This window comes from Phyllobates terribilis, unplaced genomic scaffold (assembly GCF_046119375.1).
Source record: "Phyllobates terribilis strain yellow unplaced genomic scaffold, ASM4611937v1 Scaffold_7__3_contigs__length_470593459, whole genome shotgun sequence".
NCBI classification, from domain to species: Eukaryota; Metazoa; Chordata; class Amphibia; order Anura; family Dendrobatidae; genus Phyllobates; species Phyllobates terribilis.
The window spans coordinates 109,352,722-109,373,404 of NW_027362767.1; the positions used below are offsets into that span (position 1 = coordinate 109,352,722).

At 50.1% G+C, this 20,683-nt stretch overlaps 1 protein-coding gene across 2 annotated transcripts in view; it reads left to right on the forward strand.

Moving 5' to 3' along the window:
* Positions 1-7,519: 7,519 nt before the first annotated feature.
* The window catches only part of ARHGAP5 (Rho GTPase activating protein 5), a 70,260-nt gene continuing 57,096 nt past the window's right edge, over positions 7,520-20,683 (forward strand). Inside the window, exons 1-2 of one of the 2 annotated variants that reach the window (XM_073639077.1) lie at positions 7,520-7,779; positions 16,182-16,276. The gene's annotated coding sequence lies outside the window, so the exon portion shown is untranslated. The remainder of the gene's footprint in view (positions 7,780-16,181; positions 16,277-20,683) is intronic. The other variant, XM_073639076.1, reaches the window with a different exon arrangement.

The following is a 20,683-nucleotide window of genomic DNA, read 5'->3' on the forward strand; positions in this document are numbered from 1 at the left end:
ACAAGAGGCCCTGAGAGCCATTAAGCAGACCGACCCTGCCGGCGTGGGAGACGAGGACAGGCTGTTGACTGAACAATTTATAGAGGGTTTATATTGCAATGCCCACCGAACCCAGTTGCGGGCAATGGCCTTACAGGACCCTCATCTGGGATTTGCAAAGTTCAAGGACAGAGCCATCCGGGTGCTCCGAGAACCGGCACCAGGTGGCGTTGTGACCCACAGACGCCCCACTACCACTTACCACCAGGAGGCGGCGCCCTTGTCGGCAGGGCCTGTGGGAGCTGATGCGCAGGCTTTGAACAATGACCCGGCTCCAGACCTGCACCATCAGGTCCAAGAGCTAGCTAAAAGCGTTGCTGCGCTAACCCGAACTGTGCAGTCTTTACAGGTTTCCACTCCAGGGAAGATCCAGCTGGCATCCGGACCGGAGGACATCCCGTGGCGTCGACCAAGGAGGACCCCACCGGCCAGAGGAAGACCCAGCGACCGATACAACGAACACGGACAACCCATCTGCCGCCGCTGCAATCAACCCGGACATATGGCAAGGTACTGTTCTTTAAACTGGCACAACCTGGGGTAGAGGGCCAAACCCCAGGAAAAAGATCATCAGGCCCATCGAACTGGCGCGACAAATATGTGGGAGGACGTCCAGTCTTGCCTGTGGTACTGGATGGCATCCCTATGAGTGCCCTACTGGACACCGGGTCACAGGTTACCACTATCCCGTACGTGCTCTTCAAGCAGTACTGGAATGACTCGGATATCACCCGCTACCCTGACGACGATTTGAGTATCATCGCCAGCAATGGTCAGCCCGTGCCACAGATTGGATTTAAAGAGGTGACCATTAAAATCGGTAGAGTTGAACTGGCGGCACAGGGACTGATCATTGTAGACATTGACAAGCACGAGAGTCACCCAAAGATAACTCTAGGAACTAATGTAATTGAAAATTGTCTTGCAGAGGTGATTTTCCTTTTACAGCAGGTTGCCAAGAACGCCAGCTCCGGCCAGCAGCGAGTGCTCCAGAAAGAGATCCGGGCACTGATGCGACGGCAACAGATAGAACTCTCCGGTGGTGAGATTGGTAGCGTAAGAATGTGTGACCCTTTTCCTATTGCCATGCCCCCAAAAAGTGAAATGATGATTTGGTGCCGGGCAGCTATTGGTCTGAGAGGTAGAGATTACCAGGCAATGGTAGAACCAGTTTACTCAGACAGTAGGCCCACCATTTTGACAGCACGGGGGGTGGTCAATGTACGCCATGGGAGGGTGCCCGTTCGCATAATAAATATCGGGAAGAGGGAAGTGTACCTGCCCCGGTATGCCACGCTAGCCAAATTGTATACCATCAATCAAAATTCCATACAGTCCGTAGAACCCTTGCCTCCATCTTCCCCGGAGGAAGGTAACGGCTCTAAGGAAACAATGGAGGACTGGTGTCAGCAACTACATTTGGGTACTGACTCCACTCCCTCACACCAGAGACAGGGAGTCTATCGGGTGGTTCAAGAGTACGAGAGAGTGTTTAGTAAACACCCGTTAGACTTCGGGCGAGTCAAGGGGGTAGAACACCACATCCCCACGGGAGACCATCTTCCCATAAAAGAGAGGTATCGACCCGTACCCCCTGCACACTACCAACACGCCAAGGGGATGCTTAGGGACATGAAGGAGGCTGGGGTGATCAGGGATAGCTGTAGCCCCTGGGCAGCTCCACTAGTCTTAGTCAAAAAGAAAGACAACACCATGAGGATGTGTGTAGATTACCGGAAAATCAACCGTATCACACACAAGGATGCGTACCCCTTACCAAGGATAGAGGAGTCTTTGGCTGCTTTAAGATCTGCTAACTTCTTCTCTACCTTGGATCTCACTAGCGGGTACTGGCAGGTTCCTGTAGCAGAGGCGGACCAGGAGAAGACCGCATTCACCACCCCGATGTGACTTAGCGAGTTTACCTGCATGCCGTTCGGACTCTGTAACGCACCAGGAACCTTTCAACGATTAATGGAGTGCTGTCTGGGCCACAGAAACTTCGAGATGGTCCTGTTGTACCTGGACGATGTCATCGTATATTCCAAGACTTATGAGGACCACCTGAAACACCTGGCGGAAGTGTTCGAAGCTCTGGCAAACTACGGCCTAAAGGTAAAACCCTCCAAGTGTCACCTCCTAAAACCAAAGGTGCAGTACCTGGGACACGTGGTGAGCGCTGACGGAGTGGCTCCCGACCCTGATAAGATCACCGCAATTAAGGAATGGCCAAGTCCCTCCAGTGTAAAGGAAGTGCGGCAGTTCCTCGGGTTGGTAGGCTATTACCGCAGATTCATCCCCGGTTTCACCAAAAAGGCGGCTCCTATGCAGGACCTCCTGATAGGCCAGTCCCGGAAGGCCAAGAACCAGAAGCCGCCCTTCAAATGGGAGAAGTTAGAAGAAGAGTCCTTCCGCCAGCTGAAGATGGCCCTCACGGGGGATGAAATCCTGGCGTACCCTGATTACAGCCAGCCCTTTATCCTCTACACCGACGCAAGTAACATCGGGCTAGGAGCCGTACTGTCCCAGATCCAGCAGGGGAAAGAACGAGTAATCGCTTACGCCAGTCGAAAACTGCGACCCACCGAAAGAAACCCTGAGAATTACAGCTCATTTAAACTAGAGTTCCTGGCAGTGGTGTGGGCAGTCACCGAACGCTTTAAGCACTACCTCGCTTCTTCCCGGTTCACCGTGTACACGGATAACAACCCGTTGACACACCTGGACACGGCAAGACTCGGTGCCCTAGAGCAGAGATGGATGGCCCGTCTGTCCAACTACGAGTTCACAATCAAATACCGGGCAGGACGCTCCAATACCAACGCGGACGCCCTGTCCAGGATGCCAAACCTACCGGACGTAGGAGAAGATCCAGAGGGACTGGAAGAAGTCGAACTCCCCGCGTTCCACCGTCATGGGACTATCCAGTATTCCCATCGGGTAAGGAGTAAGCAAGCCGCTACGTTTAACCCCTTGCCTCACTACAACTGGGAGGAAACGCAAGACAGTGACCCTGCCGTCCGACTGGTGAAGGAGATGCTGACTCGGCCAGAGGCTCGCCTTGACCCAGACGCTCCGGAGGAAGCCAAACAACTGTGGGCTGAGAAGAGTCGACTGTTCCTTTACAAGGGGAAGTTGTGCCGCAGAATGGTTAACTCCCGGACGCATGAACTAATCTGGCAAGTAGTGGTGCCACGAAGAGACGCAGCCATGGTGATGGAGGCATACCACGACGGGGCTGGACACTTCGGATGGAAGAAGCTGGAGTTCCTGCTGCGCGGGCGGTTCCACTGGGTAGGCATGAGGGGAACCATCGAGAGGTGGTGCAGAGACTGTGGCCCGTGCAACCTAAGAAGGAAGGACCGTGCCAGCCAGAAGACCCCCCTTCAGTCCATCGTCACCAAGCAGCCGTTGGAACTGGTAGCCTTGGATCATGTAAAACTGACCCCAAGCAGAAGTGGCTACGTCTACGCGTTAACCATTGTGGATCATTACTCCCGGTTCTTGGTTGTCGTCCCCGTTAAGGACTTAACAGCTCAAACAGCAGCTAGAGCCTTCCAGCAGCACTTCTGCCGTCCACACGGGTACCCGGACCAAGTGCTGACGGACCAGGGACCTGCCTTTGAAGCGGAGGTCTTCCAGGAATTCTGCAATCTGTATGGCTGCCGGAAGATAAGGACGACACCCTATCATCCGCAAACTAATGGACTTTGTGAGAAAATGAACCAGGTGGTAATGGATCTTCTGAAAACGTTGCCCCTGGAAGAACGCAGTCTGTGGCCTGAGAAGCTGCCCGACCTGGTGGACCTATACAACTACATCCCTGTAGGTTCCACCAACTGTACCCCGGCTTACCTAATGAGGGCAAGGCCTGGTAAGCTACCTGTTGACCTGGAGATGGGAGTCCTGACACCCGAGGACACTTCACCGGAAGCAGACTGGGACACAGAGAGGCAGCAGCAGTACCGGAACGTACAGGAGAGCGTGGAGCGAAGTCTCTGTCTCGCTAGGGAAAGACAAGAGAAAACTTACAACCAGTATGCTCCCGCTGTTCCCCTGGTACCCGGAGAGCAGGTCTTGAAGAGGAAGAGACGGCTCCACAAGTTGGACGACCAGTGGGAGAAGGACCCGTACACCGTACTGCCCTCAAGCCACGACAACCCAAAGGTTTGTACCATCAGTAAAGACGGAGGGGAAACCACAGCCATTGTATCCCGGGATCACCTGAAGAAGTGTCCCGAACAGCTACGGAACCCAGAAGGAGAGCAAGAAGACCCTCGACCCGTAGAGGAAAGGGAAGATATGGTTAGTACTGTGCTCGGAGACTTCCCTCGGTCCTGGACTCAAGTCAATGGTGCAGTTGTGGTACCCGTCCTCACGTTCCTCCAACCAGCATCCCAAGTGCCTACGGAGCAACAGGTAGAGCTGGAAGAGCAGCCGGTCCAGGAGGCAGCAGACTCCACACAAGCAGAACAGGAGGATCAACCCTCTGCTCATAGTGAGCCTGCCGTACCCCTAGTGAGCCAAAGAGCCCGTAGACAGCTGCCCAGTTTACCCTTGACAGCTCCTACACCCTGTAGTTCAGGGCCAGACAGTCAACTCCGTAGGTCCACTAGGGCCACTAGAGGCCAGTTACCCGCACGTTGGAGGATTTGAAGTGTTTAAATTGTTTTATTTGTGGTCACCTGTCTGTTACTTGTAAATAATTATGTGTTTCTAGTTATTTTTAGGAGTCCTTGGTGGATTTACCGGGAATCCTTGTACAATTGGTTGGAGCGTAACCTAGGAATGGACTAAAGACTGTTAAGGACTCGGGGCAGGACAGACCCCTACCTGGTTACGTCTCCCTGTTTTGGTGAAATGGACACCTTGCTTTTCTTCAAAACTGCACCCGGTTGCGGACACGCCGTAACCATCTTTATGTGTTTTTCTTATTGTATTATTATTGTTTATACCTTGTTATGTTTTTCTAAGAATATGTTTAGTCCCGGAGTACTAAATTTCACTAGGGGGGAATGTGGCACCCCAGGGGTCTGGTTTCCACAGTAACAGCAATGTTATGTCTGAGAGCAGGTGGGAGGTCTCTTGGTCAGGGATCCTATGCATGCCACACCTCCTGCCCAGTCCTGGGAGGGGAAGAACTTCCCCTATATAAACCTAGGGCTGAGGCAGGGTTAGCGTGTAGAGAAGAAGCAGAGACAGAGAAGAGCAGCAGATATAGGAAAAGAACATCAGGAGCTCTGTGGGAGCAGTGCTATAAGGAGTCAGGGGCTGGCAGCTGCAGAGCTCGCCCTGACTGAGAAGCTATCACCGGACCCGGAGTCCGAGGCTGTGGGGACTAATCTTTACCCAGCAGTAGAAACCGCCCGGCAGGGGATTTCAGGTCCTCTGGCCAAGAAACCCGAAGGCACGGTCACACGCGTGGGACCAGCATCGCCGTCGTGGAGCGGACGCCACTAGAAGGCCCCGAGTCACCGGCCATACGGGTGAGCACCACACGGTACACTCAGGGACGTGGGCTACTTATACCCGCCTCTAGCAAGGTAGCCAGAAGAGTACAGTCAGTTTGGGAGGCCTACAACTCCGCCTGGCCAGGGGAGATCCCATCTGCTCAAGGACTGACCAGGCCCCGATCGCTAGCCAGTACTCCGGGTGGGTCTATATCACCAGTAAAGACCCTGAACTACACCGCATCGTCTCTGAGTGATTCCTGCTACCCCCATCATCCACGTCGGCTGCCCTGAGGCCATACCCCTCCCGTTGGGGGTGATACTATCACGCTGCACAATCCTACCACCGGCCTCAGCGGTCTGCCCTGCAGCGGCAGCTCCTTCGCTGCATTCAACGGGTGGCGTAGTCGTCCAACATCTACCGCTAATACAACGCCACTTAGTCTGACTCCCTGGGCACGGACCGGGTCACCGCCACGAGACTACAACCCTCAACAGATCCGGCTCCGGGTAAGCTCCTGCATGCGCAACGCTGTGCGACACAGGCCCAGGGGTGCGTCAACAGCACCGTTCCCTACCTGCAGGGGCAGCACCGTTCCCTGACAGAAGGGGGCAGGACCGTTCCCTCCCTGCAGGGGGCAGCACCGTTCCCTACCTGCAGGGGACAGCACCGTTCCCTACCTGCAGGGGACAGCACCGTTCCCTACCTGCAGGGGCAGCACCGTTCCCTGACAGAAGGGGGCAGGACCGTTCCCTACCTGCAGGGGCAGCACCGTTCTCTGACTGCAGGGGCAGCACCGTTCCCCATCTGCAGGGGGCAGCACTGTTCCCCATCTGCAGGGGGCAGCACCGTTCCCCACCTGCAGGGGGCAGCACCGTTCCATACCTGCAGGGGGCAGCACCGTTCCCTGACAGAAGGGGGCAGCACCGTTCCCTACCTGCAGGGGACAGCACTGTTGTCTACCTGCAGGGGGCACTTCCGTTCCCCATCTGCAGGGGGCAGCACTGTTCCCCACCTGCAGAGGGCAGCACCGTTCCCTGACTGCAGGGGGCAGCACCATTCCCTACCTGCAGGGGCAGCACCGCTCCCTGAGAGAAGGGGGCAGCACCGTTCCATACCTGCAGGGGGCAGCACCGTTCCCTGACAGAAGGGGGCAGCACCGTTCCCTGACAGAAGGGGGCAGCACCGTTCCCTGAGAAGGGGGCAGTACCGTTCCCTCCCTGCAGGGGGCAGCACCATTCCCTACCTGCAGGGGACAGCACCGTTCCCTACCTGCAGGGGCAGCACCGTTCCCTGACAGAAGGGGGCAGGACCGTTCCCTCCCTGCAGGGGGCAGCACCGTTCCCTACCTGCAGGGGCAGCACCGTTCCCTGACTGCAGGGGCAGCACCATTCTCTGACTGCAGGGGCAGCACCGTTCCCCACCTGCAGGGGGCAGCACCGTTCCATACCTGCAGGGGGCAGCACCGTTCCCTGACAGAAGGGGGCAGCACCGTTCCCTGACAGAAGGGAGCAGCACCGTTCCCTGACAGAAGGGGACAGCACTGTTCCCTGACTGCAGGGGGCAGCACCATTCCCTACCTGCAGGGGGCAGCACCATTCCCTACCTGCAGGGGGCAGCACCATTCCCTACCTGCAGGGGGTAGCACCGTTCCCTACCTGCAGGGGGCAGCACCGTTCCCTACCTGCAGGGGGCAGCACATCTGGCTAGGGCTGTGATAATTGGCCAGTCCTGAGCTTATATTTCACCGTCTACCTTCTGAGGGCTTTTGGGCTAATAGACTCTGGAGCAGCCAATCCGCTCTCCTAACAGAAAGAAGCAGAATCCGCCGCACAGCGCACTACTGACGTTACCTTCTGTTTTGCGCTAATGCTTGCAAAACTACATTTCCCACAGTGCTTTGCGCTGGGATCACAGGGCGGGGCGAAGAGCGAGGGGCGGAGCCATAAGCGGGATGGGGCGGGAGTGTGGTTCACGTTTAATGTAGAGGGGCGGGGTCAGGAAGGAAGAGGGGCGGGGCCTGACGTGAGGATGAACCGTTCCCGGTGATGACGTTGTGCTGTGGATGACGTCAGCGAGCTGGACGATTCTCAGGGAATGCGCGCACACACGTCCGCGTTCGCGACGCTTCTATCGGGCCTGGGGAAGGGGGGGTGTCGCTGCGCCGCCATTACTGGAGAGAGCCGGAGCGGCGCGGAGGGATCGGCGGCTGCAGGGGGAGAGCAGCGCGGCCCAGGATAGCGGAGGAGCAGTGCCGGGGACACCACAGGACATGAGGCCGCTGCACAGGTGAGGAGAGGCGGCACGGCGGGCGGAGGCAGGTCGGGGCTGTCAGGAGCTGCCGGGGCAGACATCGCGAGCTGTGACTGCCGCTAGTCGTCCTGCTACGGCCGGGGGATGCGGGGAAGAGCTCGTCCGGTGTGACAGTGCGGGCCGGTGTGATGTGTGCAGACAGCTGTGCTGAGGCCAGAGGTGACCCGGCCCCTGTGCTGCCGGGGGGAGGCCCCTCTGCCATCCCGGGGACCAGCCGCGGCCCGGCACCGGGGAGGGGGTGTGCCCATATATGTGCTGCCAGGGGCCCCCACTACGGCCGGTGCTCCCAGCATAACGCCGCTATAATCCTCCAGCGTCAGTGAGGAGAGGGTAGGACACCCCCCCTGCACTGTCAGGACACCCCCACACTGCCAGAGCACGAGAGCCCCCCTGCACTGTCAGGACACCCCCACACTGCTAGGGCCCCCCCCCCCTCGCACTGCCAGAGCACGAGAGCCCCCCTGCACTGTCAGGACACCCCCACACTGCGAGAGCCCCCCCCCTCGCACTGCCAGAGCACGAGAGCCCCCCTGCACTGTCAGGACACCCCCACACTGCGAGAGCCCCCCCCCTCGCACTGCCAGAGCGCTAGAGCCCCCCCCCCGGTCTGCCAGGACACCCCCACACTGCGAGAGCCCCCCCCCCCGGTCTGCCAGGACACCCCCACACTGCGAGAGCCCCCCCCCCGGTCTGCCAGGACACCCCCACACTGCAAGAGCACCCCCCCCCCCCCCGCGTGGCCAGGGCACGAGAGCCCCCTGCATCGCCAGAGCCCCCCACACAGTGAGAGCCCCCCCATCGCACGGCCAGGGCACGAGAGCCCCCCGCACCGCCAGAGCCCCCCATCACACAGCCAGTACACCCCCACACTGCAAGAGCACCCCCCTTGCACCACCATGGCATGAGAGCCCCCCGCACAGTCAGGACGCTCCCACAGTGCAAGAGTCCCCCCGCACCGCCAGGACACCCCACACTGCTAGAGCCCCCTCCCTTGCACGGTGAGGGCCCGGGAGCCTCCCACACCGCCAGGACACCCCCACACTGCGAGAGCCCCCCCACACTGCAAGAGCCCACCCTCGCACTGCCAGGGCATGAGAGCCCCCCGCACCGCCAGGACACCCCAACAGTGCAAGAGCCCCCTCCCTCGCACGGCGAGGGCACGAGAGCCCCCCACACTGTGAGAGCCCCCCCCCCCCCCTCACATGGCAAGGGCACAAGAGCCCCCGGCTCTAATCCTCGCTGCCAGATGGCTTTGTGCAGCCTGTCATTGTACGTGGAGGAATTAGGCGGAATCTGCCGGACAGTAACTATTTCATGGCTGATGGTTCTGGGGCTGTTTAGCCCTATATACGCTGTATACACCTGTACACTGGGGTACAGTGCTGCGCCCGGTGCGTTGTCATACCCCTTACCCCCATTCATATTGGTATGGAGGCGAGGGGGGTATCTACTGTCCGAATACCTGCAGATTGGAGGCTAGAGCCAGGGGGGCATCACTGAAAGTATAATGCCCAGCATCACCCCTGGGAGGCACCGATGTAGGCGTCTCCCCCTGACCAGCAATAAATGTACGGCTCGGTGGTCCGCAGCTATCATCTGCTCGAAGTTTGTGTGTTCTCTTTTCTGGGGTGTTGGGTCTCCTCCCACATTCCTAAAATGTACAGAGACGTCCTGTGAAGTCTACACCCCCCATCAGGCATCTGAGATACGGACTTCACTGGTGGGAACGGGGGCGTCTCTGTACAGTGCTGCGGAATATGTGAGCGCTATATCAGCAATAGGGGGCTGCACATGCCCTGCTCGCTTCCTCGATGGGGGGGGTACGCTAGTTGCCCCCCCAGTCAATATTTCACTCATCCATATAGGCACTTGTAAATGCTCCTGTGTCTTCCGACACCACAAACATAGAGGGGCACCAGGCCGCCAACAACAAAGTTGCCCATACACATGGCCATCCAGCTATGGAGGGGAGATTGCTGATCCCTGGCCTGTGGTGGTCTCGGTCCCCCTGTGGTCCATGTGCCGGGCTGTGACGTTACGTCTTGTTCCTCCATGACTGATTAGCTGGTGAATCACTGGAGGTTATTGCTTTGGTTGCGGTTTCTTCCTCTGTTGCTGCTGAAGTGAAAGCTGTGCTGAGGTTACTGATCAGTGTTTGCTCTATAACTCCCACATCCACGCCGCTGCCAGCACTCTCGGGGTTAACCATAATGGCCTGATAGTCAGTTGTGGCCATATATTTAATCTCCATGCAGAATGAAAGTAAAGGAAAGTGTCAAAGTCCAGAGGAGGTCGGATACTGAATACCGGGCCAGCGCTATCAGGGGAGTCAAATAGGAATTCCCCTTCACAGTCTTTACCGGGCCATTTATTGCGCTAACATGCTATGGATTTGGAGGCAGATAATCCGCAGCAAAATGGATGAGATTTTACCTAATCTAATCCACATGCTGAGTAAAGGGGGAAAAAAATCTGCATTGGAAATTGACCTCCAGTGAGGATGGAAATCTGCAGTTTGTCAGTTTATATTGCAGATCAAATCCACGTGCAATGCAGCAAATCTGTATGTGTGAACGCGCCCCTAAATGTCCTGATGACTGCACACTTTCCTGGTACCTTGATTAATCAGCGATGTCCTGAATATGGTCATCTGCTCAGTGCTGTCATTAGGAGCATTTGGTCGTTTTCTGCTGCAGAAATTGTCCCCGAATCTGCCGTATGTAGAAGATCTGATAATCCGTAGGACGCCCTATATTCCCGGCAGCGTGGATTTGTCGTGTGCTGTACATTATGACCCCATCATACATGACCTTGGTGTTTATTCACTAGTGTCGGAGTTTCTGCTCAGAACAAAGCCTGACCTGTTTACAATCACAAATACTGATGATGATGATTATTTTCATTTTTGACTGCAAGAACGATGCTGTGCCAAAACTATATTGGATTGGATATGGGTTGATGGCTAGGAAGCCTTTCACAATTATTTATTTTATAAAATACCTTATTTTACCCCTGTTTCTTTTTCTAAAATGGGTAAGATTGCAAAGTGCCTGTAAAAACAACTGACTTTGCAATTTACCTCTTACTAAAAATCCTCCGTTCTCACGTTCACTGCTCATTGTCTAGGCTGCCTCAGTAGTCTGACAGCAGTGGCCTATCTAGGTGAGGAGCGCAGCGCTTACAAGCTCTCCTCCGATACTGCAGCATCTGAGCGAGCACCGTTCAGGCCAGCGGTACAAACATGCAATATGTGGAAGGTCGGTGACTCCTGAAATGACATCTGGAGACTGACAATAGAGTTATAAAGTAGGCAGGAAATGAATGCAGCTGCTTAATGATTCATTATTATTTCATTGATCTAGCCAATGCATTTTGAGTATTTTTATGGGAAAAATAAAAATTGTGTGCCCGTATATCATCTGAATGTGTAGATATAAATCACAGATATTTGGCTCACTTGTAGAGATTGGCCTGTTGCTAAGCAACGCTATTGGTTGCCATAGGTAGAGGGCAGGTATGGCTCATAGTGTGTAAACTTCTGTGATTCCTCAGGGCTTTACTCTAAGGATCTGCGCTCTACAGATTGGTCTCTTTGCAAAGCGCCCCGATTGTGTGACAATAGTGCAGTGAGATAGTCACTACGTCGCCATTGGTGCAAGCTGTGCAACCACACAGGGGCCCAAGAGGTGAAGGGGCCACTGCTACCTCCCAAGCAGGTGGACTTGTGCATTATGAGGAGCTATTGGACTGTAGGGGGCCCATATACTGCTCTTGTATAGGCTGGTCGAAGGCTGCAATCACTTTGGTCACATCAAGTTGTGCGAACCCAAATAATTCCTGTGACTTCCTGTAGTTTACAATCTTTCCATTATTTTATTGTTGCAATTGGGCTGAGAATGAGAACCAAGTCCGAGTTGGCCGTGACTTTCCTTGTGACCTGTGATGGCAAAAATGCCTTTGAGTTGTGACCAAAAGTCCAGCAGATTTTAATTTTTGGGGGCAAAAGTCGCATTATGTTGCTGAAACACAACTACAGAGACAGACGTTGGATGCGATGATGCAACTGCGCAACCTTCATGTTGTGCAAAAATTTTAGAATACTGGTCTTAAAGGGAATCTGTCAGCAGGTTTTTACTATTTAATCTGAGAACTGAGCAAGAGAGCCCGATTCCAGTAATGTGTCACTTATTAGGCTGTGCGGTGTAGTTTCAGTACAATAAGTGTTTTAACAGTACAGGACTAGGTCTCATGTGTCAGGTCCCCTACCGGTTTCTCCTCTTCCTCCTACAGGGGTAGTCGCATGATCTCTGCTGACATTCAGCAGTAACTGATGGGCTGCAGTGGTCAAGGGCCGTTCAAGCCAGAAGAAAACCACATTATGTGACTTCTGCAGCCAACCAGTGGGCGCTAACTGCAGCAGTAATCACATGGCATCCCCTGCCACAAGGGGGAGCTAGGATATCTTTTTTTTTTTTTTTTTTTTTTAAACCACTTTTAAATAAGGGTTTTAGTTTCTCACCAGCTTGGGGTCTCCATGGTGGGCTCCTGTGAAGTGATGCCCCGTAGTCTTACGGTTTAGTATTCCTAGTGAGATTCGCTGTCACATCATACAGTGATTTTAGATGATGTGGCGCACACGCCCTGGTGGGTCATCTAGAATCTCGCCCCCAGCAGAGGGCAGCACTGATCATACACTATATTATGGCAGGTGAAGCAGGGACACGTACATGAACATTGTCAGCTGTGTTCTTCACGTTGCACTTGTAACTACCGATGATCCCCCACATCTCATAAAACTTCCCAAAAAATAAGGTGGAATTTTAGATTATCCCGGAACTCATGTGACTAGTGTCCTGATAAGGCAACGCAGGGTTTTACTGTCAGGACGCCATCTTTATTCAGCGTAAGTATCCCAGCCCTGATAGATGATGTAAATGCCGGTGACTTTTGTATCACTCACGGGGTGGGATGTGCTGCAGACACCGCTCCTAGAAGGCCCCCGCAGTGATGCTGGTGGTATGGACCACCACTGATATCATTGTGAGGGCGGTGCGGGGAGGCCACACGTCGCACACTTCACCCTCGGCTTGGCACCACTATAGTACAGGTCTTGGACAAGCAGCCTGTCAGTCTGTGCTGCGGATATATTTTGCAGGAGACTTTATAAAATCCCATACACTTTGCTGGCACTGTACAACACAGCGGATTTTCTGCAAGTGAAAAATCCGCTGTTATTACTCACTATGGGAATTTCGCCTTATGCGCCCAGGTTTCCTATGCCACAGACGTGAACCGAGCAGGAGTCGACCTGAGACCGGCCCTATAGGCTAGAGACACGTGCAAGTAATGGTGTGACGGACAACCGCAGCGCTATCTCCTAGACCCAGTGACCTTATCTGCAATATGGCCCCAAAATAAACCGCAAACGGTGATAGAATCTTTTATATATTTTTTTAAACATGTTTCAATCCTTTTTTTTTTAAAGCCCTGCTATCGATTGATCACTTGTACTATATACTGCAGTATCGCAATATATAGTAAAACATGACTTTCCTATGAAACCCTGGCTTGAGTAGGCTCCTGGTAATCCATCGGCCCCCCCATGATTATGTCACGTACACGTATCAGAGCAATCTAAGTACTGCTGTCTGAGATTGACAGCTGCATCTAAATGGTTAAACATTAAATCCTAGTTGTAAAAAAAGAAAGAAAAAGGTGTGTGAGATTAATATTGCAGCTCACTAGGCTGGCCATATTTAGCAAGACCCTAAATGTAATTTATCGACATGTTCCTAACAACCAATGAAATCTTCTTCTTACCTCTGTAGAAGTATTAGACTACACCTTTCTATATATTAATAATGGTGTGTACCGCCGTGTGCCGGCCACTGGGTGTGTACCGCCGTGTGCCGGCCACTGGGTGTGTACCGCCGTGTGCCGGCCACTGGGTGTGTACCGCCGTGTGCCGGCCACTGGGTGTGTACCGCCGTGTGCCGGCCACTGGGTGTGTACCGCCGTGTGCCGGCCACTGGGTGTGTACCGCCGTGTGCCGGCCACTGGGTGTGTACCGCCGTGTGCCGGCCACTGGGTGTGTACCGCCGTGTGCGTGTATACACTCAGGTCCTGTACTTGCCCGTTAGCTGGGGGCCATGGAATAACTGGCTACCTATGTGCAGACTGTGGAGCTGGGCTGTTACTTGTTGGTCAGATGTGGATTAGTGCATAAACCCTCTGGCAGGGAACAATAAGGAATATTTTGCATTTATTTTATATGCAATTGATGTTTTTTTGCCGCTCTAGGTAATTGTCACTCCCTTCATTCACTAAACCGTAGCTTTAGAAAAGGTGAAATCTATGGCAAGATCCTTGAAATAAATCTGCGATACAAAGGACATGCAGTGCCTATGACAATCTGCAGCGTGCCTGGAAATGTGTGCATTTTTATGCCATGTGTGATTTATGCCGTCCCATTCAGCACTTATAATCTTTTTTTTTAAAGGAAATCGGTCACCAGGTTTTTGCCAACTAAACTGAGCAAATCGTAATGTAGAGACAGAGACCCAGATTCCAGTGATGTCACTTACAGGACTACTTCCTGTAGTTCTGATAAAACCACTGTTTTATCATCAGAATTTATTACTAGAGGATTAGTAAACCTCCTGCCATGTAGTCCTCCATATAACCCCTGCACCCATCACTGATTGTCAGCTTTCTGTGTACACTCTGCATAGGCAGAAAGCTGCCAATCAGTAATGTGGGCACTGCTAGATCTACAGCAGATAAAACAGATATTTTATCAAAACTACAGCAAGCAGCTCAATAAGTGACACATCACTGGAATCAGGGTCTCTACCCCTACATCATCCAGCTCTCAGATTCAGTAACAGATTCCCTTTAAACCCAGAAAGTGCAAGGTTCTCTCTCAGCAATATTTCTCCTGGGATTATCCTGTTTGGAAGTATTTAATTGAGCTGAAAGCGAATTCATGAATGATCTGGCTTCATAGATCAAATAACGCTTTCATTATGCTCCCAGTAGTGTCATTGATTTGCTTTCTGCCTTGATAATTTTGGTTATTGTTTAACAGGTTGCTAGTAGCAGAAAGTTTTTTTGCTTGAAAGAAAGGTTGTGATTTACTCTGAAATGTAATATTTTTTTAATTTTTTTTTTTTATGAAATACCCTTGAGTAAGGCCACGTTCACACGCTCAGTATTTTACATCAGTATTTGTAGGCCAAAATCAGGAGTGGAACAATCAGAGGAAAAGTATAATAGAAACCCGTCACCACTTCTGTATTTATCACCCACTTCTGGTTTTGTCTTACAAATACTGATATGAAATACTGAACATGGCCTTCATTCTTTGTCTCTAAGGTTGGTTTCTCACTGCATATTACGGGCTATGATTTCTGGCCTATTTATGGGTCGTCTGACCCAAACTCGTATATGCCAAAGAGGCTGTTGAGTTTGGGTCAGGAAATGGTGGTCTGTTCCACAACCGTGAAACTTGGACATGTGAAGTCGGCCTTAGAAGAATCCAAAAGAAGAGCCCGATGTATGTTTCCGTGACACCCATTTTCATCACAGCCAATTGTATGCTGACTGATAACACGCATATGTCCTGTCTCTTCATTGGCAAGAACAGTTTGTGGACCGGGGAGCCTAAAGGTGTCCATACACATTTCAGTTAGGCCATTATGTCTCCTGACTCCCCCATACACATGAATGTTAAGCATGAGTTTGGCACATCTAACTCCCACGGACCCTTCATCAGTACTAGTGCATAAAAGGCCAGTCTTTATGAATCTGCCCCTTTGAATTAGCTTCCTACTGATCTCAATGGGAAAATGTTCCTATAGCACATGGTGCAGTTTTTTTCCATGGGTGAAAAAGAAGCAACTTGTCAATTCTTGAAGCATTTCTGCCTCTAAAAATTCTCCAAATTGCACTGCCAGGTAAATTCAAGCTGAAGAAACACCCCATACACAAAAAAAACATTACAAATTCATCAAAAAATATTTTTTTGGGGTTTAAGTGAATTTTATTAGCCCTATAAAATCCATGTTTAAAAAAAATAAAAAAGTTTGAGCTCCTGTGGTGAATGAAAGGGTAGTTACTCTCGAAAGACACTTTTGCCTGGCAATTTTTTGGGAAGTGTTTTACATAAGTATTTGTAAGGAAAAACAAGAAGTGTAGCTAACAAATCATAATGAAAAGATTTCTCTTCTCTTGTCTGTACCCACTTTTAGAAAAATTCAGAAGACATTCTTGGTTGTTTTGCAAGGTTCTTTAAGGTTAAATGCATGGATATGCTTGCAGAAAATACAAGAAAATGAGGCTTTAAAAATCTCATCTACTCATTGCTGATATTTTTACAGTGGGCTGACGAAATGGTAGAACCGCTGATTGGCTGCAGCAGTCGAGGGACACAATGTCACCATGCCCACCGGGAACAGTGTTTCCGCTATGGGAGGTTAGTATACAGTGGTGCTCAAAAGTTTGGAAGTCCTTCAGAATTTTCCATATTTCTGTGTAAGTTTGACCTAAAAAGAAATCTGATTTTCTCACAAGTTCTAAAAGTATAGAAAGGAAACCAAAGAGTATTAATATCGGCCATTCCAAAACTCTATTCTTGCATTTTTTTGCAGACCGACTTGGGTATGTTGGGGCTTTTTCTTTCTGCATGACCCTCAGTGTGATGAGATTTAGCTCATGGACAAATGGACATGTTCTTCTGAAATTTGCAAATATAATTCAGAATTAATTGTTCCATTAGTTATGGCATCCGTCCTGGCCCAGATAGTGTTGTTTTTTTGTTTTTTTTTCAAATATAAAGCTTTTCATGTGAACCATTGTTTCATCCATCCGCAAAACATTGTTCCAGTAGCCTTCTGATCTCAAGCAAACTGCAGCTGGGCAGCAATGATCTTTTTGGAGAGCCGTGGCTTTCTCCTTGCATAAATGTTGCTATTCAGTGTCCTATTGAAGGCGGCTCACAAATTTTAATATTAGCTGATTTGAGTGAGGCCTTTAGTTTCTTAGCGTTTACCTTGAGTTCCTTTGTGACCTTGCAAAATAGTATACACCTTGCTCTTGACATGATCTTTGCTGGTTGGCCCACTCCAGGGGAAATACTAATGGTCGTGAATTTGCTCTATTTGTTCTCAAAGTGTCTGACTGTGAATTGGTGCAGTACAAACTCTTTAGAAATGGTTTTGTAACCCTTTCTAGCCTGATGGTCATCCTCAATTCTTTTTCTTAGCTCCTCAGAAATCTGCTTTGTTCATGTCATAATACACTTCCACAAAAAATGGGTTGTGGTGATCAGACTATATGTCCCTTTTCTTTCAATAAAATAGGTTGCCTACTCACACCTGATTGTCATCCCATTGATTGAAAATATCAGACTTTAATTTCACTTCCAAATTATATGCTAAGCCTAAAGGTTCGCATACTTTTGCCACGTAGACATGATATTGGATAGTTTTTCTCATTTAATAAATGAGTAATATTTTTTACTATTTTAATTTTTATTTTTTTTTTTCTTTATGTACTTTTAGGACTTGGAGAAAATCTGATGTAGTTTTAGATCAAATTTATGCAGAGAAATATGGAAAATTCTGAACAGTTCACAAACTTCTAAACACCATTGTACATAGTTTATTTTCTGTAAGGCCCTTTATTCATTTAGTAGGAGTTCAATCCCTTTAACTTATAGGGTAGCTACCTCTAATAGGAGGCGCTAGAGAGACTACTTTCTTCCTCCAGGTTGTAGTTAAATTTGCGTAAGGATGCTGATAAAATAAGATTAGGATATGACATCACTCTTTTAAATGTAATGTTCTAAATATTAGAGGACTGTGAAATGGCACATCTGGAAATTTTAACAAGGCCCGTGCTATGGAAAACTATTTCAAATAAAGTGCGAGAAAGAAAAAAAAGTTTGTAATGCTTCGCACCTCAACTTGGGAGGCCACTGAAAATGATTTTTTGTTTTAAAAAAAAAAAAAAAAAAATTGCAACAAATATTTTTCCTGACAAATTCACATATCTGATTTTTTTTCTCTCCTACACAATACGGATCAAACTGATATAGGTCTGTCTTATTTATTTTATGCCGACATTCACACCAATAGACCAGAATGTCTGCGTGCTATCCATATGAAAGACATGTAGCAGGGCAGCACTTTATGATCAGTGTATTGCTGAGGAATTATTCTTAGGGTATGTGCACACAACGTCTTTGAGACACTGACGTACCCACCGAGGTTTGCCAAAGGAAAACGCTACAGGAAACCGCTAGCAGTGTTTTTTCCTGAAGTATTTTTTATGGCATCTTTGCGCCGGGCGGTCAGTGTATTTTATTTTTTAATATCTATGCATTAGTGAGCGGCTGAGGTATTGATTGAGATGATGGCATAATGAAAGACTGAGGAGAGAGATTGAGGTGACGGCATAGCGAGAGACTGAGGAGAGATTGAGGTGACGGCATAGCGAGAGACTGAGGAGAGATTGAGGTGACGGCATAGCGAGAGACTGAGGAGAGATTGAGGTGACGGCATAGCGAGAGACTGAGGAGAGATTGAGGTGACGGCATAGCGAGAGACTGAGGAGAGATTGAGGTGACGGCATAGCGAGAGACTGAGGAGAGATTGAGGTGACGGCACAGCGAGAGACTGAGGAGAGACTGAGGTGACGGCATAGCGAGAGACTGAGGAGAGATTGAGGTGACGGCATAGCGAGAGACTGAGGTGACGGCATAGCGAGAGACTGAGGTGACGGCACAGCGGTAGACGGCAGCATTAGTGCTTTAGGTTGGTGTATACTGCGACTGATGACGCAGCTGAGCTGTTTTGCGGGAGTAGAGAGCAGGAATTATTGCTGTATGGCGGAGCTTGTGCAGAGATGGAGGACAGAAGGGAGACTGGATGAGCTGTATATGCCGTGGGATCGCCAGTTCTATCTGCTCTTCATACAGCAGCTCGCACACTAAGCTCCGCCTCTGCTTGCTATGATTGGTCTCTGCTGCTCTGTTACTAAAGACTGATTTCACTTGACAACCATCAGTGGACGACAGTGTACAGAAAGGGGTGACACCTGCATTGTTACAGGGGTGAGGCCACATTTTCTAAGGCCTCGGCCCCACTATCAGTATGTGGTCAGTATTCGGTCAGTATTTTTTCTCAGGAGAGAAACCAGATGAGGAACAATCAGAGAAAAGGTATAATAGAAACAAGTCACCAATTCTGCATTTATCACCCACTCCTGGTTTTGGCTCCCACTCCTGAGAAAAAATACTGACAGAATACTGATAGTGGGGCCGTGGCCTAACACTCTCTCTGTGGGGATAAGGGTATATAAATGATAATGGCCATTTTGACAGCTGATGGTTTAGGTGCCTTTCTGCAGGGACAGAATGTGAAGGGGGATCTGTATTGTGGCCCTTCATTCTTAGTCATGGCGAGGGTCCCAGAGATTGGACATTGTTGCGATATCCCATTATTTTGTGATATTTATAAATACACCTTTAACTTGTTGTAAATTATAGAATTATTTGTGGTAAATGTTACTTTTAAAAATAATCTGACGCCAGGTTTTTACTACCCATTTTGGAGAAGCATAATGCCGAGGCAGAGACCCTGATTCCTGCAATGTGTCACTTACTGGGCTGCTTGCTGTCATTTTGACAACATCCTTGTTTATCTGCTGCAGATCTAGCAGAGCTGGGAATGCTGAGCCCAGTATAACCACGCCCACACCTCTGATTGGCTGCATTCTGTGTACACTGTGCATAGGCTGGAAGCTACCAATCACTGGTGGGGGTGGGGTGGACTAGAAGGCAGCAGGTTTACTAGTCCTCTAGTGATGATCTCCTGCTGATAAAACACAGATTTTATCATAACTGCAGAAAGCAGCCCAATAAGTGACACATCACTGGAATCAGGGTCTCTGTCTCTACATTATGCTGCGCTCAGATTAGGTGGCAAAACCTTTAAGTGACTTTGTACTGTTCTATCCCATAGATAGCTTCTGCAGGAAGTCGGGCTCAGTTCACACATGCTGTTTATGCTTACTATAAACGCTCCAATCACTGCTTTGATAGAGAAAATAGAGCAGAGACACTTGCAGTGTTTATTAATGTATAATAAAAAGAAAAAGTGGATTCCGGAAAGGCTACACGTCCTGGGCTCCTTAACCCCCCGTGTGCTGGACCTTGCCTTGTGGTGATGGATGCACTTACAGTCTCGCCAATTATGACCATTGTCCTGCTTAATATGCCAGGCCGTCCCCAGAACTGCTCAGCAGCCAGTCTGCACGGGCATAATGTCAGCCTTGTTCCTGCGATTCGGATTCCAGACATGCGCGGTGCTGTTGTAGGGCAGACTGTCAGCCTTTTAATTGATGGTCTAACCTAAGATGTGAGGCAGAGGAAATCATGAAGCCTGCTGTAGCCGAGCGGTTTTATCTATGGAAGGCTGATATACACTGACATCTATGAATGCAGTCACAATCGTGCAGGAGCCTTTTAGATCCAAATCTGAAATGCCGAGAAGTAATGTCATTCCTTATACCCAGTGACACACTTCTTTATAATGGTATTCATCTTTATTTTTATAGCTCAGCACTTAACAAATCAGAGGATACATTTAGAAAACAAATCAGAGTGGAAAAGGACTTAAAGGGATGGTCAGAAACCAATATTGATTTTAAGCCTAAATGTCTGTTGATTGTAATAATCTAATAGCTTTTCCAATATTTTAATTAAGTCCCTACTGTTCTCTCTCTATCTGCTTCTTTTTTTTTTTTAACCTTTTTCCTGATTGATCACGTTTCGTTTGAGAGCACCAAGTGCGTGCTGGGTTACTCAAACGAGTCGTCG